This window comes from Coturnix japonica, chromosome 15, assembly GCF_054131305.1.
Source record: "Coturnix japonica strain WE chromosome 15, WE-NBRP24, whole genome shotgun sequence".
NCBI lineage: Eukaryota > Metazoa > Chordata > Aves > Galliformes > Phasianidae > Coturnix > Coturnix japonica.
In genome coordinates, this window is record NC_140677.1 from 4,031,697 (window position 1) to 4,058,226 (window position 26,530).

At 45.2% G+C, this 26,530-nt stretch overlaps 1 protein-coding gene across 29 annotated transcripts in view; it reads left to right on the top strand.

Annotated features, from left to right (window-relative positions):
* Positions 1 to 26,530, top strand: part of FOXP1 (forkhead box P1) — a 338,964-nt gene that overhangs the window by 137,732 nt on the left and 174,702 nt on the right. For 22 of the 29 annotated variants that reach the window (XR_014934558.1, XM_085516176.1, XM_085516193.1 and 19 more), the window contains one exon: positions 3,427 to 3,492. The gene's annotated coding sequence lies outside the window, so the exon portion shown is untranslated. Of the gene's footprint in view, positions 1 to 3,426; positions 3,493 to 10,740; positions 10,761 to 24,483; positions 24,689 to 24,771; positions 25,031 to 25,140; positions 25,292 to 26,530 lie in introns of those variants that run through there. The other 7 variants (XM_085516188.1, XM_085516187.1, XM_085516201.1 and 4 more) reach the window with 7 other exon arrangements.

Here is a 26,530-nt window from a genome sequence, read left to right on the forward strand (position 1 = left end):
CGTGTGTGTCCTCTCTATTTCGAATAAAAGAGTGCTTTCTAGGTAGCGGCAGGGAGATTCCCTCTCTAGTTTGGGTTTCCAGTAATGATTTGCAAGCTGCTCAGGTCCAGGACACTGGCAAAAAAAAGAAGTGAATAATGCTAAGCGGGGAAGCAGTTCAACTGATGTTCTGCTTTCCTGCATGAAGTTACTCACAGCCAATTTGTGTGGGTTCAAGATCTTTGTTGATCTATTTCTGTCTATACCCAAGGCTATTTGATTCTGATATTATTAAAAACGTTACTTTTTAAAGTAGAACTTCATTCCACAATGCTGTTTATCTCTACTTTCTTCATATTTGGGGTTAAACTTGGCTTTGCAGTGCTCACATGGTGTTAGGGCTCCATCCCACAGCTTCCCCAGAATTATATCCTGGCAAAGGAGACTGCTACATTGAATAGCATGGTGGGATGGGACGTGTCAAAGGGACTGACCAGCAGCCGGTGAAATGGCAGAGCCTTCTCAATTTTTGTCTTGTCCCTTGGTACCGATAGATGGTAGGGCCTGGTCTGGACCAATAGTGGTTTCTTGTCTTAAAGTCAACTGAGCAGACCATGACAGCGGCTCGGGTCGTGATCTTCTTAGCATCATTACAGGTTGTCTTTCCAAAAACCCCGTTGAAAACATCTCTGATAAAACGTATTTCTATACGCAGGGACTTCAGAATGCTTAAGAGAAGCACTGATTCCTATTGTTCATAGGCAAACTGAGGCACTCAGTGCTTAAACTCAGTGTTTTCAGGAACGTCTTTAAAATCTGAGCAGAGCCAGCAGTTCAACACAGCCTTTTCCCTCAGTGTGATCCCAGTTAAGCCAATGGAGCCATGTTACAGGTGTAGGGAGAGCTTCCTTCGACGTGTGAGCCGATACGGCCACTGCTGCTCGCAAAGTGGCTTTTTGTGTGTGGTTTGTTTTTCTATTTTAATCATCTCCTCGAGGGAAAATATGAGTGTAGCGAACTGTCTTGCTTGGGTAGGTTGGGATTTTTTCCTTGTTTGCTCCACACACACGCTTACAGTGTTGATGGTACTCGGTGTTTATCTTAAAGACAGCACGATGGAAGGAATGTGTGTTGCCTACATCAATTCACTCACCCATATAAACATTTTCAGGAGGAAAGTCTGTATTTGTATTCCTACATTTTGAGATACTCGGCTTTTAGGCTATTAATGAGAAATTTTCGCAGGTGGGAACAGCTGTCCCTGCTGCTCATTTTAATTTCTGTGGTACATTATCCAAATTTTTGCAAGGCAGGTAGTAGCGCAGCGCACACAGCCAGGACTTGAAAGCAGCCCCAGCTCTGCCAGCATCTGCACTGTGGGCAGCATGGCAGCCCTCGCTGTGCTGCCCTCCTGGAGCATGTCCTCCCCATGAGCAGAGTGGCCCAGCCTCAGTGCATTCCTTGCAGTGTTGCTTCCTCTGGAACCAGCACGTTTAGACCAAGTTCTCCACCTCCTATGGCCCCACCGAAAGGGTTATTGTGTGCACATTTTATGCAAACGTGTAATTTTCAGCAGTTTCCTTAAAAAAGTGTGTTTTAAGATGGTTCTCTTGCTATCATGAAGACTCAGGGTAGAAATGAAGTCTGCTTGCAAAGTACTGCCAACATACAGATCTGACTGCCAAATACCGGGGAATTTATAAAATAGATAAATATGAAAAAGGGTTTAAAGTGTCGCATCTGAGATAACCCCTACAGCAAAGCAAGATAAAAGCCTCCATTGTTGTTAATCTAAGAGCACATCGCATGTCAGAGGTCGTGTATTTTACATAGAAGATATATTGTTTTACATGCTCTCAGGAAGGTGAGGCCTGAGCTATTGTGATGGAGTAGTGGTGTGTCCTTTTGAGTGCAGGATCTGTGTGTAATGTGTGTACGCCAATGAAGAAGACAGTGTTTCTTACCCAATGGACATGTACCTGCTGTGGCCCACATCTCCTGGTACCTCGTCACAAGTGCTCATTAAAATAAAGCCAAATAGCAGCAGACTAAAGCAATGCTATTTCATCTCAAGGTAGCCTTTTTGTTTCTGCCTAGCACTAGTAATTATTAGTGGTGAAGAAAATGCCTCATTCTTATTGGGAAAACAATTTTTCCTTCCAAAGTAAACGGCAAGTGAGTACATATTCTTCAGAAATAGTTTAATGAAGATTCTCATTTTTCCCAGAGGTTGGTATTCTGCTGCTTCAGTCAGAAGCTTCACCTCCTGATGTAAGCGGCATAACTTAGCATTTGGCGAGTTTCAGTAACACCCCCAAAGCTCCACCTCACTGTGTGAATTGTATGAGATGGAGTTTCACGTCGCTCTGTCTTACACATCCACATGTCGCTGATTTTCCATTTTGTATGATGTCATCTGTGTCGGCAGATCATTGCGCGTTTCTTTCTGTCCTTGTTATACTATGATAGTCTGCACCCCTGTAGCGGCAGGTCAGCGGTCCAGTGAAATTGTGTTCCAGTTTTACTCTTTTAAGGTATTTGGTCAATTGATGCGGAATTAATTCCGAGTGCTGTTAGTGGTTTGAGTTAGTAACTTGATCTAAATTAATAAACAAATGTTTTTCTTTTCTCTTGTACCATATGTTGATCCCAATTACATGAACAGAAAGTGGCAGATTGTCATGTTTCTTAAAAGATTACATACTCTTTTGCATAAGAGAGAGTACACAAGATGCAGTAATATACAGGGTAAGAAAAAAAAGCCCTGCACGTGCTGTTTTCTCTCTCCTACTTTTTATAAAGACACTCTTTAATTATTTCTCCCCTTAATACTCACTGTTCTCACCACCTTGGCTTTCTTGGTATGCTTAACCAGAAGAAACCTCAAGACAGTAAACAACTTTGTGAATGGGGCGTGGAGGATGCAGCCAGTTTTTACATCTTATCTAGGACTGTGTCTCTATGGAAAAGGATGGAAAAGGAAAGGATCCAGAAGCTAAAATAGACATGGTTACAAATGGTCTTAAAATGCCTTAAGCAAGGAGAACTCATTCAGACAATAGTCAGATTTCTGAAACAAAGGACTGAACTCATATATTATTCAAACTGAAAATAGATTGATAGACATCAAGATTAAGAAAGTTTATGCTGGAGAACAAAGATGTCTCATCTCCATGGTTTTTTGTTGGTTTTTTTTTTCCCCTCCCAAAGACCAAGTTGTTCTTGCAGAACTGAAGAGCCTCACACAGGCTGGTACCGATAAGCAGCAGTCCTGTGACTTGATTGTTTTTATTAACTCTCTCTGAAAGTCATTCACCATTAAACACGATTAGATTCGTTTGTTGCTTTATTTATGTTTGTACTTGCAAGCGTGGGGCCAATGAAACACTTTGGGTGTTGTTGCTAGCACGGACACAGCAGTCATGTGTGTTCCCTTCCTTTCTGCAGGGTAAGAAGAGTGACCTATTTGGGTGGCTGTAACTGAAGATTGCTTTACAGGAGCAACACAAGAAGGTAAAAACAAACATTGTTTTGCACATAGTTTCTGAAACATGTCTGAATGGAAGATTTGATCCTACAGAACCCTATGAATGTGCTTTAGTTACACAAGTAAAGTTCCTGTGGCGGCTGGGGTAGGAGCTGTGAGGTTGGGCTTGGCATGAAGCTTTTGTGTCTCAAATGTGTTTGGCCCGAGAAGTCAATGGTCTGGGTGCTCAATTGCATTCTAGGAGAGAGGCCACAAAGATGTCCTCCTTTTGGCTTCTGACCATGTGCTATGGGAGCTGTCTGATGGCAGAGTGGAGTTGCATGTGAATGGGAAGACCCAGCTCTGGTTGGTCTTGGTTGCCACATGGCCAGTATTCATAAGGGTTGGGCTGGGAGCTGCAGCGGCTCTGCCCCACATCAGGGTTGGTTGTCTTGCTGGGCTGAGTCCCTACAGAATGGCCTGGTTAGCTTTGGTGCTGTGGCATCCTGAGCTAATTGCACAGTGCAATGGAGAGCAGAATTTAGCTGTTGCTCTATGCAAAGTGCTTTTTATTTAAAGCCATATGAAAGTCTCTTCCTTCAAAATTAACTCCTTGCTTCTCTTCTGGCCCAAAGTTTCAAGTTGGAAGGGAATATTAACATCACAAAAGTGGTGATTCATAAGATTAACTTGCAGAAGACAGGAGCAATGCAGATCAGTGTTTGGTACTGAAGGGTGTCATCTGACTGAGGTTCATATGGCTGCTTTATAATCACCTTCTTTCAGAAATTAATAGTCGGTTAAGCACCATAGCAACAAGCAACACTGATGTAAGCGCTGAGCAGTGGCTGCTGTTCGCTGTGATGTCAGTGCTCGTTAGTACTGTTCTCTTGACCTTGTTTGAATATAAAATGGTGATTTCATTTTAAACTTAGAATTTTACAGAATGACTAAATGCATCAGAGTGAATTAGAGCTATTTTTATTTTTAATTCTATTAAAATGTACTTCAAAAGGGAAGAAATGTCCCTGTTCTCTTCTGCTTTAAATTAAAATAGATCTGAGGATGATGTGGGTTTTTTTTTATTTTTTAGTTCTTTGTTGCCAAAAATGTATATTTACTGAGGATGAAATTCATGAAGTTCAAGTGAATATTGCAGTCTTTGGCTGTCCTCATGGTGTATGTCAGTTGTATGATATATGCCTCTCTTCAATATTTGAATATTATTAGTTGCTTGTTCTTTTTAACGGTAGGAGCCAGTGCACCAGACTGGCTGAGAATGTTGGCGTTCTCATAGGGCTGTGGTTGATGTGCAGCCATGGTGCTATTTGACCTGGGAAAAGTAAGAATTTGAGTTGTTATAAATGCAAAACGTTACCTCTTCAGCCTGGCTTGAATTTTATAACCTGTTTTCCCAGAAGCAGGCAAATGTTCTGTTCCTGCCATCAGGACACAACATGTGCCATGTATCTGGTGCCTGGTGGGCATCGTTGTGCAGTCAGCAGTTAGGGGGACTTGTGAAATACCTCTGCAAACAGCCGTCCCATCTTCCAGGCTGACCTCTTGGGTGTCACAGGTTGAGTCTCACCTTGGAGCTGCTATGTGTGGGGCTCAGCCAAAGTAGAAGATGTGGGAAATCACTGAGGACTGTAGAAAACACCATGGACTAACTGTGGTACGTGGATGTGGATGTTCAAGCGTGCTTGCAAACTGCAGAGCAAAATTCACAACTTAAAAATAGAGCTTGTCTGTGCATCCTTCAGTGGCGGGACACGTATCTATGACAAGGTATGAATTTGTCCTGCTCCCACTGCTCCGCAGAGAGCTGTTTCCAACAGAAAGCTGTTTGCTCCAGGACCCGTCCATAATCTTGCAAAATGTTTCATAAAATAAAGCCATAATGAGTGATATGTGGTCTAAGAAACTGGATGTCAAGCTTCAACTGGGTGAGAATTGAAACTGCCGAGATAATAAACCATGAGAATAGGAGATAGTAATGGAAATAGTGATGGAGTCCTAATTAGAGCCATGCCACTGAAACAGGGGAGGTTAAGGGTTTGCTTGATTGAGTTTGAGCTCAATTGCTTGATAGTTTAATTTCAGGTGAAATCCCATCTTCTGAGTTAGTGGCTAAGCTGCTTGGTGTGCGTACAGAGCAGGGCTCCGTGCTCCTGGAGGGGCGGCCGCGTGGCCCCGTGTGTCCCTGAGCAGCGTGCAGGCCTTGCCCCGTGTGCAGCAGGATGCAGGCAGGCCTGCTAAAACTGAGTGTTAATGCTGTGCTTTGGTTCCTGTTTTGTCTTCTGTCAACTCCACAGAGCTGTGAGCAGAGGCTCAAACTGAATAGTTGCAGCAAGGGGTTCTGATGGTTAAGCCTTTGGAATTAGGATGTTTACGTGCTCCTTTATTTAGCACTGTTAGGCATAATGCCTAATTATATGCCAGTTATTCCTCAAAGTAAGAATTTGAATTGAAGTGTTTGATTTGGGAAGAAGGGCGGGGAAATGTATTTTTACAGAATTATGGGCGATGGTGTTGGTTTTCCAGGAGCATTCATTTGTTTAAAGGTATGTGAAAGCATTTCCAATAATCAAACACAGAAATAGCTCACGTGTTGGAAAACTGAAAAGTGCAAAACATGTCACTAAAGTTGTACGTTATTGATAACAAAAGATACATTCAGGCTTTAAGACTGCAAAGATGGAATCCTTTAGAAAACCCTCAACAGGGGAAAAAAAAATTGGCACTAAGGATTTAGAAAAGTTACACTTTGTTTAAGCCTTCAAATCTTAATGCTTGCCACAACTAAATGCTAATTGAACATCAGTAATAATACAGGAGGAGCTGCATGCTGTAACTCAGTACCAAATTAGATGGTCAGTGGAAAGATCTGTGGGTCTGAGCTCTAACTTGGAATGTAGTTTTATATTCTCATTTGCTTGTCCTTCAAACCCAGTGGGAAATAGGAATTTTTGAGGCCTGTAGCTAGTGGGCTATCAGTTGTGTAGCTGGAGCTATTAGGGTCTGCCTGGTAACCTCTGAAAACCAGCTCCATTGACTTTCTGGCTTGGGGGGAAGTTGAAGTACCCTACTTGTTATGGCCTTCAAATTACTAAAGCTGAAGAGTACAGCCTGGTGCAAAACGTTTCTGTGAGCTGTGGTAATAGAAATTAGAATGTTACCTGTGTGTTCTGCGTTAAGCCTCCCCAAAAAGGTTGTGTGCAGACCTTTGGCAGCACAACTGGTTTTAAACCTCACCTTTTGTAATGAAAAGTTTTGTCCAGAAATGGGTGAAGCTGTGATTTTTTTCTGTAGCAATTGGGTGAAAAAGATTTAGAAAATAGATTAAGACATTTTGGAATAATTTAAAAGTATTTGAGCAAATCTCATTAACATGGACCAGTAGCAAGCTGTATTGAAGACTTCAAAGATCTGTCAGAGGAGTTCTTTCTGTGCTATTGTCTGCCAGCATTAGCAATCTCAAGAGAACATGCTTCTTTTGTTTGCTTTTGGCCCATTTAGCTTTTCTTCTTCTCCCTAATGTTCCTTAATGTATTATAAATCTTCAAGTGGGTTGGTAGAGACATATGTTTCTCAGCTTTAAGGTAGTCAGTAGCAGGTTTTGATCCTTGTATCTGATACTTTTGGACCAAATCCTTCTGGTCTTCACGAAGAATATTAAAGGAAACAGGATTTGGTCAGTATTTTACATAATCCTGCGCTGTTTCTTCCATTTAACTTAGCGGGTGTTTGATATGATCTTCAGAAAAATTGGTTTGTATTACTTCATGCAGAGAACCATCGTCTGTTAGAAACCTGTGAAGAACGCGAAGCTCGAGGCTGAGCTCTCATGTACACCAGGCAGGTGTTTGCATTCCTCCCTTCATAGGTACCAGGAAGTCCAGCATGCATCCCAAGTGAGGGACACCATGTGCCATACCAGGCACTGAGGCCTGCGAGGGGTTTTGTTCTTACAGCAATGGGCAGTGCTGTTAAAGATGCTCAGACTTGTTGGTGTGCATCATTTGGGAAAGGAGGTCATAAAAGCTGTATTCAGCGAGGTGGAGCTTGTTCTTGTGCCATCCGCGGCCCATGAGCAGCCTCTCCTGTCTTGTATAGATGATGGCCTTCCTGTGTGCTCTGTTCAAGGGGTACACCACTGTGTTACTCTTTTAGCTTGGTACTCCAAGGAAACTAGAAGTACACCTAGCCAAAAGCATAGGAAACATTAGTACCATACACCATGCGATACAGGCTGTGCAGTTCCAGCCTGTTTCTTCAGGATGAAGCTGGATAATGTGTCAGGGCATGCTGTGTTTTATCGTATCTTGAGTGAGGAAGGATTGCAGATGGCACAGGTAGGAACGGCGTCGGTCTTGTTGCCCCAGAACCCAGGCGTGTTGTAGATCAGATAGCCTGAGCTCATACTTTAGTGTGAGACAACAGCGGGAGGGATGGGAAGATCCTGCCCTGAGGTTTCCTTCCGAGGCGGGCAGGCTGGCGGCGCTAAGGGCACTGCTGCTGTTGTGCAGCCCTGTCAGCTTGAAACCTGCCTTTTGGGAAGCACATTGCAAAGACAGTGCTCGCTTCTGCGTTATAAAACCTAGGGCTGTGAGCACATGACACCAGAAATAGATTCTTATTGCATATTCCATATTTTATTTGGTCATCTCTGAGGTCATTGCCTGTTGCCTTCCACCGTGCAAGAAGTATATCTTCCGGCGTGCCTCAGTTACTGTCCTACAGCGGTAGCAGCAATATTTTACAGTGGCAGCAGCACAGGACCAGTGATGTCAGTGGGCATTTCAGGAGGCCAGCCTTTTTATTTGGTAGCTCATACTGAAGCCAAGACGTTTAAAAAAAAAAAAAATGGTTTTGGCCCCAGTTGCCTGCCCATATTTCTCAGTGCAACGTATGAAAGCATTTTTCATTGCTGCTAATGGCAGGAACTTCAGACGCCACCTCCAAGATGTTTAATTGCTAAGTGTTTCTCCCAGTGCAATCTGTGAATTTTAATTCGGGGCTCTCCCACCTCTGCTGGCCGTTCACTTTGCAGCGTGCTTTGTGCAGTTCAGTTTAATTGCTCAGAAGGGTCATTTCTGACTCTGAGCTCACTGTTTATTTTTTTAGTGGGGTAGCACAAACATTTGGATATTTGTAACTAAGACTCTGACGTCATTTCCATTGCAAATCATTAATATCAGTAGTTTATAACACGGCTTTTCAGAACGCTTTTTGTTGAAATATGATGATGCCTTCCTTGCTTGGTTTTAAGAAAAGTAGGATTGTTTTCTTCCCTTTTTTATTTAAAACAAAGATAAATTGGGATCTTTTGAGTCATTGGTCTGCTTTCTTCTCCTGTCATACCCCTTTAGTTATTTTTAATAGCTCTCGTGTTTGTCCGTATTAGCTGTAAGACAAGTGTTTCATTTAATCCTCTGACATGTTAAGGGTCAGTGGATCCCACTGCTGGAAGGAAACGTCTGTGGAAGGGCCCAGCATTTCCTGCTGCTGGGGCACTTCCACCAATGGAACAGAGCTATACAGTCATGACATGAGTAATTGTTTGTAAAGATCTTAGAAATAGAAAGTGCCACATTTAAGAGCCAACGGCAGCATAAATCAATAATATAGGCAATAGGACCGTTTCCTTCGGGGCATCTAGGGGGACTTTTTTAACCCCTTTTTGAATGGAAGAATGTCCTGCAGTTATTTTTACAGCTTTTGTTTGCTCTGGTGCTGTCATCAGTCATCCTTTAAACTTCATTCTAATAACGGGACAAGATAATGTTCATTGGGAAGATTCTGTTTTTAAAAGCCTTGAACACAGCTTGAATGATGTTAGTGTTGGAAAACAGCTGAGAAGTGGTTTCTGAAGAAGCTCGCGTTCTTTTGCTCATCTGCACCTCTGAGAGCTGATGTCCAGTGAGAAATAAAGCGTGCTTTTACTGTTTGTTTCCCTTTGCTTTAAGGAAGGAGAGATGATTGCTTTTGGTGCTGCTTACTCTGAGCGTTCAGAGCTCTGAGCTCCGGTTTGGAGAACGTTAAAATAAACCCACAGGAGGTCTTGTAAAAGTTGTAAGAAATTGTAAGCATGTCTGCTGAGTCAATTATATGAGACAAATTGCCTGGGTAAGGCTGCATGCTTCCAGACTTGTTATTTACACTCTGCCATCTTTAAAACAATTTATTTCTGCCTTTGATTTCACAGCAGATAAATACCTGTTTTGGAGGAAAAAAAATATATAAGTATTAATTAGAGAAAATATTATTTAAAACTAAAAGAATTTTTGGGGTTTGTATTCATGTGGTTAAAAGGAGAATCTGGCCTATCCTCCTGAAAGTTGGGTAACTCAAAGAACGTAGTTTGAAAATGGAGACTTTGGCTTTTTAAAGCTTCTCTGTAAGGAGACATGGATGCAGAAGGCGGTTCTTTTTAGATCATTTTAGTGTTAATATTGAAGTTATGCTTTATTAAGAAAAGAACCCCCAGCATCGACTGTGTGAGAGCCATCACAAGGTTCTGCCGAGCCTGTGAACCCTGCAGGGAGCTCTGGAGCACTGCTCACAGTGCAGTGTGTGCTTCTGTATCTCTGCAACTCGGTGTTGTGAGCGTGTTGTGTGCGGTGATGTGCTGCGTTACTGCCTTAAGCTGCCATGGTTAATGCGGTTTGAAACGCATCCAGATCAACCCATGTATTTTCTAGATGCTTGATAATGTCCCAAAGTACCGTGAAGTCCCTTTCCTCTTTCCCAGACTCTCCTTTTCCATCACCATCAGCTCTGAGAGGAGCTCCTGCAGCACCAGCTCCTGCAGTTGGGTGCATGTCTGCCCAGCATGGACACGATGGGCTGCAGCACCAGAGGGGGTTTCTGGTGGAAATGGTGTGTGGGAATATTGCCGGTCAGTAGGCTTTGTTGAGCTGTTTTTTGTAGGACATCAGGAAAAGCTGTTTGTCCTTTTAATGTCATCTCTTATTTCCAACCTCCTTTCTTCTGTTTTCTGCCATCCCCTCCCTCAGACAGCAGTGTCTGACCCAAAGAGTGTGCAGCAGGAGAAGCCCTGAGCACTGCTGCATGCCGGGGAGACAGAGGAAAAGCTGTTTCCCATGGGATGCAATTGATAATTGAAGTGATGAAAGATGAGTGTGATTATGCCTGGCATCTCCCAATGCAGCTGAACTGGTGGTTGAGCTTTTAGTTTCTCTTTCTGTTCCCCAAAGTGATTTCTGGTGACGCTGTCATGTGTTTCTGCACTTGGGGAGAAGAGTTGAAAACCAGCTCCTTCCTTCTTGCCCATGCGTCCTCCACATGACCGGTAAGTGTCAGGGACTGCTAAGAGCTTTCTCTGTGTGTTGGTCCATTCCTCTTTGCATTTTGCTTCTGTCTGCTCTTCCATGTCTCTCTTTTCCCTCCTGGCAGGAGCAGGGCTGCTGCCCACTGTGCTGGGAGGCTGCAGAGGGCAGACTTCGGTGTCTCCCCACAAGTCTCAGACATGTGCTTTCAGCATGGGCTTGGCCAGGCACATGGTGCCCCAGGGACAAGTGAAGCTTTGGCCGTCTACAGTGGAGATGGAGCTCCAGAGGGAGCACTGAGCGTGGGGTTCTCACTCTTGTGAGATGCAGTGGGAAACCTGGTGTGTGGGACATGGCATCAACAGGATGACAGACTCAGCTCCAAAGAGAGGAGTAGGGGGAAAGAAAGATGCGGATGAGCTTTGTGGGTGCTTGAGGAGACCTTCTCTTTGAGCTGACTGTATGTGATTACACCTGCTAATTTCCCCAGATTTTCTCTTCTGTCTCTGACATCCTGTCTGGTCGCTGCCCATGAAGAGCGATCTGTGGCATCATCTGGATAAGACCTCAGTACGTCGCTGTGGGAGAACTCGAGTTTATCATAGTTTTATATTGGGTTTCCCTCAGCGTGTAACTGGATGCATTAATAGTGACATGATCCCGGTGTGACCTGGACTTTAATGGGTTTGAACTTGGAACTGCTCAAACATTAAGAAAAAGCCCTCGCTCCCTGCGTGTATTCAGCAGCTGCTTTTTATATGCAGAACCCTGAGCTGTGAAGGTTCAATGACGGTGTATTTTCAACTTTCAGATGAAAAGGACTAAATAACTGCCAAAAACTGAGCTATTTCTCTCCTGATGCAGATGTGTGACTGCCAGGACACGCATACATCAAAAAGACAACGTGCCTGTGAGCAGTTGAAAACCTACTGCTTTGTTTTGTTTTGCTAGAGGCAAACAAAATGTCAGCCCCCTCTGTCCTGGGAGAGGGCTTCTGCTGACAGCATGTGCTTCTCTCGGGGCAGGGGCCTGGCAGCCGGGCCCTGGGGCTGGTGCCCCACCTCTGCAGCTGAGTCACTTTGTGGCATGGGGACTGTTTGTTCTGGACAAAGCTTTCGTAGTTCATCTTGACTTTTGTACGTTGCCAGCTGTGCATGATGTACCATCCAGAACAGACTCTTTATCGTGTGTTGAACCTTAACTGCGGCAGCAAAGCTGTGAGATGCTTTTCCCATCAGCGCAGGGAGCCAGGTTGGTCCCTCGGAGGGATGTAGGTTATCTGTCTGTTGTGTGTTCAGGCACTTTGCAAAGGTACTCATTTCTCCTTTTGCTAAAAAGAAAGTAAAACCTCTGCAAGGCCTTAGTTTTGGGAAGCGTCTCCAGGTTTCCATTTGAGTTTCTGTTTACAATTATTGGCCACCTAAAACCAGCTGGGCATAAGGGAAGGGCTGACACAAGTCTGGCTATAGTGGGATGTGCAGAGCCCTGCAGTGATGATGGGGAGGTTCACCACCAGCCATCAGAGCCATTGCATGGAATGATGGTGGAGAGATGGAGTAAAGATGATGCCTCTTTGGAGAGCTATTGACAGATTTACTGACCAGCAGTTCAGGCTAGATTGCTGTTTTTTTTGGTGTTAAGGATTATTATTATCAACTGATTACGTTGTTAGATTAGCACCAAACAAGTTGTGTTGTAATATATTGATGTTATGCTAGGAAGGTGAACCTGCCTCTCCCTTCTCTGTGCTTCTGAAAGCCAGGATAAGCCTCTGCTTTGGGGTATCTGCTTCTGTCACAGAGTAATAATGGCATGATGGTTTGTGTGTAATACTTCTGTTTTACTAGGGATGTAAATCTTTGGTGTACGGACCACTGCTTTGGTTCAGATTTTTCTTTAAAACATTAATGAGCGTTTGGGTTTTGGGGAAAAAAAAAATACAAGTAATGATGACATTGTGTAAAAATGTAGCAGCTAATGCATATGTTCTGTTGGTTTGCCTTGTCTTAGAGGAACATCATTTTCACACATCACTATTAACAATGCAAACACCCTGAAATGCTAATAGCACTAGTAAGCTTTTAATTCCATGGAATTTATTGCTTGCTGTATTTCCATGAATTTATAACGCTTTGATTCTTAAGAGCCCCATTTAATCAGTTTTGCCTGGCACAGAACATAATAAACAACTTGCTGGTGCTAAAGTGCCACATGGGGGAGGCTGCTAACAAGAAAGTTAAATGCTTCTGCCACTAGCAGTTTCTTCGCTGTATTTTTCATGAGCTGTTACTACCAGTAATGTACTTTGCTAGCTTTAGAGCAGTGGTTAAACACAGTGACAAACCAAACAGCACAGTGCTGTAAACACCCAAAGCAATGCCATTTTTGTGCAGAGCTACAGATAAAACTGAGCTTGAGGCTCAGCATCATGTCAGAGCAAGCAGTGATTTTTGTACAAGGCCGTGTTTTCCTTCGTGTCTCAATGTTGGACTTCTAGGAATAGGTTGTAGATGGTATCGATCAGAGAAGGCAGCGTGGAGAGAGAGAGAGAGAGAGAGAGAAAAGAAAAAGAATTGCAGTGTCTTAAAAACCAGCTCTTGTTTGTTTATGCTGTTTGACCATAAAAGTATAAAAAGACTGTCTTAGAAAAATACCAGGTCATTGAGTGCTTTAAAGCAGAAAATGTCATTTGAGTCTCAAAACTGCACCAACTTTATATAATTACCCTTTTAATTATCCCCAGTGGCCCATGAAATTTGTAAAATAGAGCATTAAGAGTTTGATTTACTTACATGTTGCACTTTAGTGTTAGGCTCTTAATGAATAATGTTTAGTACTGATGTCAAGCAGACGCTGCTGAGTGCAGTAGAGAGGTGCATGGTGCGGAGCTGGGCGTTCGGAAGGGAACTGGGGAACCTCCACCTGGTATGTGTGTCAAACAGTACGCTGTAATTTCGGTTGCCTGAATCAACTCTATTGATTTTACCTTCTTTGTGCAAAGTAGTTTGGTATATCTTCTTTATTTAACCGTGCCAGGGAAATGACTGTTCTGGGGTGTTTATTTGGTACTGAAGAGCTTCCACACACCTCCAGGTCCTGAGTCAGCTCCTTCCCTGGCATGGAGGATAGTTGTGGTCTTCCTCCAAGGGACTGGGGCATGGAAGCAAGCTCTTCAACTTGCTTGAAAGGCTGACTGGGTTAGTCTGTGGTAGTGGGAATAACTCTAATGAGCATTTGGTGTGCAGTTTCTGTGGGGTATCCAAACAACATCTGCTGCCAAGAAATTGCTAGAATAGGCTTTGGGAAAATGTAATGCAAAACGTGGTCTTACAGTGCATCTGAATTGAACAGGTATCTTCTTAGGTGAATGGCAACATCACTGAGCAGTGATGGTAAAAGAAATGAAGCGGAGTTCTGAAGGATTGGATAATAGGATGTAATAGCTGGTGACTTCTCAGTTATTGGTACAAGTCTGAGTGAGGTGGAGCCTCAGCAGGAAACATTTGCATTTGAAGATGGTCATTGAATGCCTTCAGGTGATGGTCTGATGCTCAGTATCCATCCACTGAAAAGCTGGGGACAGCTGAGACCACGGGTGGGCAGTGCTCAGAAGGATGAGATGATCTCTGACCTCGTGTGCCACTTCTTCCTTCCACTGCTAGAGGCAGCACATGATCTGCTGGTAAGGGCAGCAGGCAAATGCTGACATGGTGCTTTGGCATCTCCGTGATTGTACATGATCAGCTGCCCTCAAACAAAGTGGGAGAAGCCTGAGGATTTACTTTCCTCCCCCCAAATTGTTCCAGTTTTCCTGTATTGACTGTCATAACATTCTTGGTATTGCTCTTATCTAGACATGCAGTGCTTTCATTATCATGCCGAACTCCAGAGCTCTCACGACCAGTTCATATAGTGTTATCTTTATTTGTTTTTCCAGTTTGTGAATATCCCTGTGCATTTAGGATATTTATCATTGGTAGTCAATGGTGCAGCTGGAGGAGAGAAACAACAGCAAACGTGTCGTTGCCCAACTTTCATGTAGTTAAGAAGAAAAGCTTGGTTCAGATCCTGGCTTAAATGAATGGCGGAAGCCTATTTGCATCCCTGAGGTGAAGCTTTTATAATGCGATTTTTTCTTAAAGTAAACAAGGGTTACATGTTTGCTGTACAGCTGAAAATGGGAAAGGCAGAGCTGTGTTGGTTGTTTACGGAAGCACATTTCAGGAAACGGATTTCTGGAATTCTGAAATTTGAATTTATTTATGTTTGAAAAGATCTTGTTTAAAAAAAGCTCAAGGGAGCAACCTACGAAGGGGCTAATTAAGCTTTTTTGTACAGTGCTGAGCACAACGGGGCTCCTTTTTTGTTTGTCCCGAGGCTCTGCAATAATAAACAGAATTACTGCTAATAATTGGGAGGCTTTATTTGAAGTTGTGCTGACTGCGGGACGCGGGCAGTGTCAGTTTTCAGTAAGTGCATCAAGGCTGACCTTGAACTTGTGTCTGCTGATAAGGGCAGTGCAGCAGCCCGCTGGTATCTGGGAGCGCGCCGCAGCGCTCAGCATTGCTGTCGTCTCTGCCAGCATTTCTCTTCTCCTTGTCTCATGCCCTTTCTGTGGCCGTGGCCCACAGGAGCCAGTGCTGGTGCACAGGGAGGGCTGGGCAGTGCTGTGGTAGCCCAGGTGCTCTGCTGAATGTTGAGCCAGGAGGGGGAACATGGGAAGATGAATTTGTCGTAATAGAAATGGCTATTTTGGCTCTGTTTTATTCCACGTGCTTCATGTTCTGTCTCCTTCACCACCTTGTATGGATGCGTCACTCCCTTCCGCTCGTGCAGCTCTGCAATGCGTGTGGCATCGCATCGCGCCCCGCTCTGCACCACGAGATGGTGGAAGTTGGTGAATTTGTCTATTTTTTTTTTTTTACTACTGAAAGGGCTGGAAGTTTGCCTGAAAACCAAATTGCGTGGCAGGAGATTACAAAACGGTTAGTTTCCAAATCTGATTTTTCCCTTGTGAATTTTTCTTGCTCGCTCAAAGACAAGATCCATCTTGAACAGCTCTGACTGAGGTGGTGCTAATAACCATGCTGGAAAACATCCTATGGCTTTGCAATAACAGCGGGCTGGGAGGAGGACTCAGGGCCATAACAGGGGGGTCCTGGGGGCAGGTTTTCAGGAGCAGTTTGTGCACGTTCAGTTTTCATCTCAGCTCTCTTCATACTGACAGAAGTGTTGGTGGGCCGTGGGGACAACCTGGTGGTGGCATTGGGGCATTTAGGCCCAGCTGTGGGGCTGCCCCAGCACCAAGCTTGGCCTCAGGCTGCTATCACCAGGCTGAGCGTAAGGGATCATCTCTTTATTTTGTGTCTGTGCCTCAACACTTGGGCAGGAGTTCCCAGCCTTTTGGAGCCATCCAACTGCTCTTGCATGGTTCTGAAAAAAATAAACAAACAAATAAGAAGCAATCCAAACGAAGCAGAGAAATGCCAAACCCCAGTCTATTAACTATGTGTTGTCCAACCTATTAGTTCTGTATTGTCCCAGCTATTAACTTTGTGGTGTCCTTTCCATGGTAGTCTCACATCACAGCTGTGGGCATAAATGTAAACTCTCACCTCGGAAGTAACAGAATAAGTGACGCCTCTGCAGGGCGGTTCTATTCCTCTCTAAAATTGGAAACGTGAAGTGGAAGGTTAATAAGAAGAGAACCCTCTGAACCTTGTGGTTAGACTAACATTTAGCCACCCAGCTGAGGAGGGATGAGGGAGCCGAGCCAAAACAATCACAGAGAGCCCAATCAGATCACTGTAGACATTCTTGTTTTCAAAGTTGGTAGGAAATGGTTTTCTTAGAAAAAATGGAATTGATGTTCTTTTTCACTGGAGGAGACGGATTTCTGATCTCCAGTCAAGATGAGGAGCATGTACTGGCCTTGAATTTCAAGGCTCTATTTCATTCTTTTTCATGAATTTTAGTTTTGATGCGTGTTGGCAAATTATATATATTTGCAGTAGTGCACGCCATTTGCTTTTAAGGAAAGAAAGAAAGAAGGAAGCTGTGTTTCATTTAAATGCTCTTTAGATCCCTCTGCATATGCTTTTGCATATTCTTGACCAATCTTGCTTTGTTTTATGTGTTTGTAGCATTTTTCTTACACTTTGTGCAATCATTAGCATTAATGGGGATTTGTGAGTGTAACAAGAGGAGAATATACCCTAGAGTGTGTTACTTAATTTCCCTTTGAAGTGGAATGAAGTTGTCCAATTGGCCATATGCTGTGATTTGCCATGGTTCCGAGTAGTTTTTGACTCCTGGTAGAGCAGGTTAATCTCTCCTAGTGAGCCTAAGATTAATCACGTTTGATGGTATGTGGCACAGATATATACCACCTTTAAAAGTACCAGGAACCTTTTGAGGCATCTTTTTTTTTTTTTTTTTTGTGCCAGGAACAATAGATGAACAATAAAAATGCACAAGAACCGTTTGGCCCTGCAAAAATTGTGCACTCACATGATTAGTGAGGCGTGGTATTAAATTATTTGAGCTTCCTGCATAAATATATACCGAGAGGAGCCTTGTAACTGGAGATTTTGAATATAGTTTTCCTCTTCGTGGGAGGAAACTGCTGTACATCAGGCCTGGAGCATTCCTGTGGAGCTCTGCCCAGCCGAAGGTCTGTTCTCCTCGCCTGTGCTGTGCTGTCCCTCACCCAAAGAAATGCCTCCTCCTGTTTTATGGATGGACTTTGCAGCTTGGTTGGAAATAGAAACACAGTAAACAGCAAGTGTGCCTCAGAAATAACCCCAGCAAACATAAACTGTCACTATTTCAGCTTCTTGCCAAGGCCCCTTCTTGGGGGCCTGATGTGCAGCTGCATTACAAGCGCTGTAACACAAGCAGCAGTGCTGGCCCTGGAAAATATTGTGGTACAGTGCACAAATATCTGTAGATCCTTGTTTGTATGTATGTGTGCTTATGTTTAAGATGCAAACTTGCATTTAAGTGTGCTTGGCTCCCTGCAGTATATGGCTGCAGAGCTATTTCTAAGATCTAGGAAGAGATGGGTTTGTAGTCTGATATATTTTACTGTGTTTTTCTTGCCCTGGTGTTTATTAACATCTTCCCTGATGCCCAGTTACAAGGGATGGCAGCATAAAAGTTTACGTGAAAATACATTTCTCTGTAAGTGCTCTACTCCTGTGATTCCTCTGCAGCTTTAAACCAAAACCAGTTCCATCCTGTTTCATCTTTTACCCCTCAGACCTGGTAGGCAGAGAGGAGAGAGATTTTGCTTCCTCTAAAATCTGCCTCATCCTTTCCATTTCCAGCCCTGGGTTGCTGCATTGCCTGCAGTGGCACAGTCCCAACTCTGCCTTCTTCCCTCTGAACCCATCTGTACATCTGAAGGTCTCCTCAATGACCACTGGTGACTCGAAGCACTGAAACACGAGGTTAGAGTCAGGGCCAACCATCTTCTTTTCTGTTTGGCTCTGCCTGTACTAGGACCAGTAGCAAGGCTGTGGCCACAGTTCACTGCATTCAGGGACATGCTGGACATGAAGGATTTGCCTGTGACTAAAAGAGCTGCCAGCACCAGTAGCAGCCAGCAGTGCTTTGGGCCAACTGCGTTTTGCTGGGCAGAGAGCAAAAAGAGGGCAGATGGGAATATGGAAGGCATCTTGCTATGGCGAGCCAGGAATTATGGGATCACTGGGCTGAGAGATGGGTCTGTGGCAAAGGCACTCCCATCTTCTGGCTCTTGCTCCTTTTCTTAAGGGTTTGGTGTTGCTCCGTGAGCTTGGAGCCACTCCTGCAAAACAGCCACATGGCAAAGACTTTGTCAGGGGTGTGCGCCCTTTCTTGTCTGAGTTATTAATAAGGAGGTTTAGTAATTGCTTCAGAACAGGTTTGGAAGGTTGTGTTGTAATGGCTTTAGTTAGCTGCATGGCCATCCACTGTCTTCCCTCTGTCCCCTTCCATGGCTGAATGTGCGGGATGCACCCAAACAGTGCCATGAAAACTGTCCCTGTCCAGCAGTGAAGGTCTGCTTCCTTTCCTGTGCAGAGCTTTTTCCCTCTGCAGTGCAAACATTTACCACATTGGATTTCTTAGCTTGAATGTGAGTTGTTTTCACAACTGGGCTGATGCCACGTCCTCTGGTTAGCCAAATAACCTGAAAAGCCAGATTGCACGTAGCAGTGCCTAAACAGAGCTGAAGGACTGGTTCTTGTTTCTTTTCCTACACCAACCCAACAGGGCCCCTATGCCCACGCGCTGCCAGAGTTCCAGCAGGTCCTGGGATGGTTTGAGAAGCAATTATGGGAGCTGCATGCCATTGGAGAGCACCTGAGAGGATTCCTGCCAACATGGCCACAGCCATGCTTAGCCTTTGGTATGTTGTTGTGACACACAGCATTTTAGGGCTGCTAATTATTATTTCTGGTAAGCTATGCACTGAATATATGCTCTGAAGAGAAATAAAAAAATACAGTCCTTTCCATAACCACTTCAAAAGGAAATCTGCTTTCTGCTTAATATCTGCTTAAAAGGGAACTGTTGGGAAGAACACAGTTGTCTTTTTTTGTTTGTTTTTTTAGTTGTTGCTTTGTTGTTGGCCTTCACCTTCCTTACTGAGAGGGAAGTGCATCTACATGCATTACAATAATGGTAGCTGGGAAAGAAAGAGTAAGGCCAGGAGTAGGTGCAAAGACTGTGTTTACAGCTGCCCTGTGTCCTGTTTTTCTCAGCACTGGGTCTGCTTTCCATGGATTGAACCTTCTGGAGGTGAATGTTCTGGAAATGTTCAAGGTTGAGGGTTTGTGTGTGTGTGAGTATAGGTGTGTGTGTGAGTATAGGTGTGTGTGTGAGTATAGGTGTGCGCCTCTGCGCATCTGATGTTATGTGATTGTTAGGAACCTTCTGGCTTTGTGTGAGCTCTTGATACCACTTCTCTCCAGGTATTTCTTTCTAACAGGCTCCTGGTGTGAGTCATTGATGCTGGTGGCTTGGTCACAGCGGGAGCAAACTGCTTCTGCGTGGTGCAGGGCAGTGGGAGGGGATGCGGCTTTGCAGAAATGTGGGGCTCCTTCTGGTCACAAAAACCAGCCTGTAAAAATGATGAACCTCCTTTCTGTCATCCCTAGGGTTGTATAAGTGGTGAATTAAGCATCTGGGAGGTACATCTGTATTTTGTTCTTTTAACAGTCACCAAACCTGATAAGCTGTTGAATAATTTTCAGTCATCCAGTGACACTGGAGCAGGTCTGGGAGCAGATCCCTGGAATGTCTGTCTGAGCAGAAATGGCTGAATTGCCATTAGCGTTAGCGAGATCAAGGTGACACCCAGTGCAGTGCCTTAGCTACAAGATTTTAACCTTAAACTCCACACGAAACAGACAGGACCTTTACTGCAGAGGTCTCACTGGAAAGATCCCAGCAAAGTAAACAGCATGACACTTAATTTATCTCCCCCAGGAACATGAAGGGCTCAGTCGACCTGATGGGATCTGTGGTTCCAGGGAGTCTAGGTATTTAAAACCTGATGCTCAGCCTGCTAAGCCATCCCCTGCAGCTTTCCTTAGTGCATAAGATAGGAAAAAAATCTCCTGTCCTGCAAAACAGATATTAAATTGGATACTCTTTCCCCCTGCCATGATAAGAAACGTGGCAGAGAGATGTGGGAAAATGGAATGCTGCTTAGAAAGAAAATATGTTTGAATCAAACATAAAAATTGGTGAGATAGGAGGATTTTCAATGCTGGTAGCAATACCCTCCCCAATGAGTTACTGAAAATTCAGCTCTCCCTGTAGTTTTTGCACTGGATTGTGAATAAAAATGGTTGTGATTGATGAAGCGTTCGGTGTCTCACTGTAAGTTGGTCAAGAGGGACTTCTAAATCACCCAAATGAAATATTGCATTATCATGAACAGTAATATGTAACTGTTAAGTATGCCGTTGCTTATCATAAGCTCAGGCTCCTTCGGAGCTCTACCCAGCGAGCAACTGTGAGCACTGGAGCAGAGCTGCTGTGCCCAGCGCTCCCTGTGGGATGTGTAAGATGTGTAAGGAGCATCCCGCTGCACCCGGGGGTCTCATCAGCCTCACAGGGCACGGGCAGCACAGCAAGGGAGGTGGGAGGAGGAGGAGTCTTTGCGTTTTGGTTTTTAAAGAAGATGGATGGAGGAAAAGGCAACACACCTTTGTGTGCTGAAGGGCATGGGCCCGCGAGTTGGGTGGGGGAAGTTGTGGTCATGTGTTCCTTGCTTCTGTATTTGGCTTGTTCCGTTGTTCCATATATATATATATGCATATATATATATTCTAATTTCTTTACATACACAAGAAATAGATCAGTGTTGTTTCTATTTAAAAATAGGGGTTTGTTTGTTTGTTTTTAATAGGTTTTTCCTGGTGAAAAGCGCTGTTGTTCCTCAAGTGAGTAAATGCCGAGCTGGTTGGGCTGAAGTTATCTCTGTCTAGAACTTTCCACAGAGACTGTGCAGCCATTTCTCAGAAAAGGATTAGAGAAATAAAAGCTACCCTGAATGTGTGCAATCAGATTTAGGGCCAGGCGGTTTGGGAAGACTGAGAATTTTCCATGCTTTGGGGCTAAAATGTGGACGCGTGTAAGGTGATGTGGTAGTAAGAAATGTGGTTTAGTGGGCAACATTGTTGGTAGGTGGATGGTTGGGACTGTATGTGGTCTTTTCCAACGTTTTTGACTCTATGAGATTGCACTGAAAGCAGGGACTTGGCTTTGGGCATAACTGCACTAGTTGGTCTCAGGTTGGACAAGCTTCAGGTCTACAAAACATTCCTGCTCCTGAGCTGGATGAGAACCTCTGGCCTCTCTCTGATGGACAGGGCCCTCCAATGTCTGTTCAGCAGCACGTGGGAGCTTGCTGGCTTCTTGAAGAATGGGTGCTTGCCATGGGCAGCTCCTTGGTTTCCCTGTCTCTTGTCTCAGGAGCATCTCAGCGTTTTGGGCTGAAATGTTTTATAAGAATTTGGCCTGTGGCAGAATTCCCAGTAAGGAAAAGTTCAGTGCGAATGATGAACGTTTGGCAAATTTGCTAATAGCTGACAATAAGGTCGTTAAAATGGGATGCGTTGCATTTGGTGGTGTTAGTGGTCACAGCTCTGGGATATGTATCTGGATGTGAGGGGAGGCACTACACAAGTATGCATGTGCCATGTTTTGAAATACTAATACATAAGCAGTGTAAAATTCAAGGAAGGCCTTGCCCATGGCTTGGACCCTGCTGGTACCATCTGCTGTGTGAAGCTGTGTTGCCCAGAGGACAGAAGAAAAAGAAGTTCTTGTCTTGCACATGGGATGCGTATCACTGCTTGATTCTCAGTGGGCACAAAGTCTTCAGGGTTCGCTCCACATCTCCAAGGTATGGAAGACAATTTCTCTTGCTCATGCCAGTTTTATCATGCATTCGGGTACAGAGGAGACTCCATTTGGCTGGGATTGGGGATTGCTGTGCAGAGCTGCCAGCCCGGACACAGATCCCCCATCTCAACTCTTCCACTGAAGCTGAAACATTCATTAAACTTTCATTTGAATAGGAAAGCTTCACGTTTTCTTGACAGAACAGATTCTGTGGCTACTAATTTATTACTGCAATTTAAGAAACAGACGTCTGTCTGACATGTGCCACGTAGTTCAATAGGTCACCAGTGACATCATACTTAAAATCGTTATCTTTGCAAACTGTGCATTTGGGGTAAAAGCTTTTATTTATAGTCAGTCATTAAAATTGAGACCTGATATTTACTTTTCCTCTGATTAGGTTAAAGAGTGAATATGAACAGAAAGTACCCTTCTGTTACCACCAGGCAGTTTACAAACTGCTATTCACATGCAGCCTTTTCAAAGGAAATATGTTAAATCATTATGGGCTTAGATGGTATGTTTCAGTTCATACGTTTTTTTCATTGCTGAGGCTGATCTGTGCCATAAGGGATGTGTTTTATTTCCTCCTGGTCCTGTGTTGATTCTTGTCCTCAACATGGAGCACTGTCAGATTGGAGACCTGCCCCATTTCCAGCACTAAGAGACTTTGGGGGTCCCCTCCTTCAGCAGAGCCCCCAGAGCCAAGTGCCTCTTTAATAGCTGCAGTGGAGATGATTTCTGATGAAAAATTACATGTTGCAAGTTGGCAGCACTGCCCAGTATAATTCCTTAATATTATTAATGACACCCCCCCCCCCTCCAGATCCTACAGCTAAGATCAGTGGCCCATTTCAATTTTTATTGAAACAAATAAACCCAATAAAAACACTTATGCAGAGAGCTGAAGCTCCTCGATAAAGAAAAAAAGAAAAAAGTATATATATAAAAATTACTCTGCATTGAATTTATTGATTTATTTATTTACTCCAACTGGAAAATTGAGTATTGTGTTAATGTATTTTATAAGACTCACGGTGCTCGATGAAATGGCTAATTTATTTTAGCGTATACATAAATAGCTGGCAATTTTCAGTGAGACAGCCTAATGAAAATGATGCTATGAAATTGTCTATACTATGAGGAGTGATGGAGTCAAGTTATTATTGGGTGAGTGCTGCGTCGCAGCGAGCCGGCCATCATGTCTTTGAACTTTTGAACTGCTACTTGGTCGCGTGATTGATTGGGTTTGGTATCAGCGCGTCGAGTTAACTTCTTATTTTGGTTGGGGGAGCGCAGATAAGCAGCGCGCCGTGTGATTTTATGGATGTTTAGTTTAAACAAGATGGTTGGAAAATTTAAAGTGTGTTAGCAGAGCAGGCTCGCGCCGTATGGAAAGGCAGGGAGATGCTCGTAGGTACCATTAGATGTCAACGCTGATGTTGCGATCGCTGCAGATGAGCCGAGTACGAGCGAATTTGGCAGGGGAATCATGCATCATGTTTGTGAGAGAAATGTTGCCTTTGTTCTATACTCAGCGCGATCTCGCAGCAACTTCTCCAGCTTTCAGCCTCCCCTGGTCGTGCACTGAGTGCTGCTCCCTCGGCCCCCCGCTGCCGGAGCCGTGGGCTGCGGCCCCGCTCGCCGTGCGCCCGCCTGCAGCTCCTGCAGCTCCTGCAGCCGCCTCGCCTGGTGCAGCGAGATGCTGCACTTGTTCCCGGGGCTTGGGCCGCGATGGAGCCGTTCGGGCAGCGCCGTTCGGCTCCCAGCTTTCGCCGGCTACAGAACTTCGTCTGCGGGAACCTCTGTACGGCAACTGCGCCGAGCTCTGCTTCTGATTAAACCCGAATAACTTGACACCTGCGTTTTACAATTTGCTTCAAGTGCTTTATCCCGTAAAACCCGGCGATTTCCGAGCTTTGCAGCTCGCAGCCTCGCTGCGCTCAGTCCATCCTTCAGCTCTCTGCACCCGCGGGCGGACCGCTGTGCCCGACCCGGCCGGGCTCAGGAAGGCGTGCGGGCATCCTTTGGGGTATTTTAATGGATTTTTTTTTTCCTAGGGATGAAAGTGCCATGGCTTTATTTGGCTCTTTAACGCTTTCCCTGTGCCGGAGCCGTTTGCAGGAGGCTCGCAGCGAGACATTTGGAAGCTGCTAGCACTTGCCTCTACCCCCCCCCCTTCCCCTATATATATATATATAATATATATATATTTAGTTTAAAAAAAACCATGGCCTGTTCAAACCAGAAACCAAAACTACTGGGACAGGCTAAAAACGGGGCTGACACCAACACTATTAGCTGAAAAAAAAAAAAAAAAAAATTCCATTTCATTGCAACTATGTTATTGTTTACTTTGCCATACACATCCTAATATGGTTACCTCCCTGTCAAAGCAGCCGAGCCGGGCTGAGGGGCCCCCTCGGGGAGACGCTTCCAACTGCTGCTCAGACAATAAGAAACAAACGGCGCAACTCCACAAAAGGCTGCCCGGAAAAGAAGTGTCAAATCCATCCCGCGGAACTTTTCCCGCCGCCTCCCGGCCCCGCGTGTACGTAAAGCTGCGCCGGGGCGGCCGGGCCGCGGGGCTTCGCTGCTGGGAGAGGAAGGAGAGGAGAGGAGAGGAGAGGAGAGGAGAGGAGAGGAGGGGTGTGGGGGGTGTTGGCGGCGGGGAGCGCTTTTCTCCTCGCTCCGCTCCGCGCTCCGGCCGCTCGGAGCCGAGTGGCTGCGGGCCGAGCTGCGCCGGGCCGGATCGTGGCGCCCCGCGCCCGCAGCGCCCCGCCAGGTGCCGCCCTGCCCCGCACCGCCCCGGCCGCAGCCCCGCTCCCCCCCGGGGCCGCCCCGGCGAGCTCCAGCGGCGTGCAGCCTGTTATCTGCCGCCGCCAGAACAAAGGTAGGTTGTTCAACTCGGCGCTCCGGGGGAGGGACAAGTTATTTTTGGAGGGTTGGCTTCCCAGTGCATGACTGGTTGACCTAAAAGGAGGCGGAAAAAAAAAAAAAGGAAAAAAAAGAATCCCTCCGTGGAGCCGAGGGGGGAGCGAGCGTGCCGGGGAGCAGCTTCAGGGAGTCTAGTTTGATTTTGATGCAAGTTAAAGACGCCGGAGCCCCCACCTCCCGCCCCCCAGCATGCCCTGCCCTGCTGTGTCGAGAAAACGTGCGTTGCTAAAATACTTTCATCTGTGCGCTCTCTTTTGTTCTTCTGAGTATTGATGGTTATTATTATTATTATTATTGCTTTTACGATTTGATGTGCCCGTATTGCTCTTAGCAGCTCTGAATTTCTGCGAATTCTAAATGAACTGTTTTAGGGCTGGAACGTGAGTGAGGGCTGTTGTTACAGGAGGACTCCCAACTTTTCGGGTGCTGTAACATGAAGGCTGCTGGGGCCGCCCACGTGCCCGGCCAGGACTCACCCTGTTTCCCAGGCCACCCCGCCGTGCTCGGCTCTCTTTCCTTGTAGCCTCTCTGTGATTCGGCTCTGGAGGACGGTTTCTCTTCCTGCAAACGGAAAGGCTTTGCCGTGCCTCTGGGTTGGGTTTGGAGATGTAGGGAAACGCTTGCACAGGGCAGTAAGACTGAAGCACGGTGTGCTGAGGGGAAGCGGTCGGCAACCTGTCCGCTCCTGTGCCAGAAGTGTGGGGAATTCATAATTCAGTGCGAGAGCGAATGGCTGCACGGGGATGGATGCACCCGGCATTATGTAACTCAGTGAGAAATGCGCTGCTGTTGTAGGAGCGGGCATAAATAGCACAGCTAGATAAGTGAGGAAGGGCGCCCTTCATCAAACCTGCCTTACACAGCTCTGCCTTCGGTCCCCACTTCTCACAGGGCTGAAGGAAGAGGAAGCAGCTTCTGCCTGAACTGAGCATCCATCCAAAACCTTCTCGGTACCTGTTGTGGACTTGGCAGCGGAGTTGGCTCTCCCTCTTTCCTGCCTTTGCTGCCAGCCTCCCCCAATTGATTTTGGGATCTCTGCTTTTATTTTAAGGAAGTCACAGTTCCAGAGCAGAACGGGGCAGCTCAGCTTTTCCTCCTCCTTTTTCCCCCCCTGCTTAAATGCTGTTCCTTAGGTACTTGCACATTTCTGCTCTTTGCCTGTTTATTTGTGTTTCTGCTGAGCTGTTCAGCCTGACCTTTGCTGGGCAGAAGCCTTCTGGAAATGTAAGGCCGGGTCAGGCAATGTCAATAAACTTCTCCGTTCCCAAACTTTTATCCTGTAAAACTGGGAATGGGGTTTTTTGTTGGTGTTGTTGTTGGCTTTTTTTTTTTTTTTTTTTTTCCCAATTGCATCTCATTGTGGTAAACACAAATAAATGTGTGTTTTAAAAATCAAAGGGTGTGTGCTTTAAAGCACATTTCTAGCTCTTGCTTTTTGGGCCGCGTAGGGGATGGT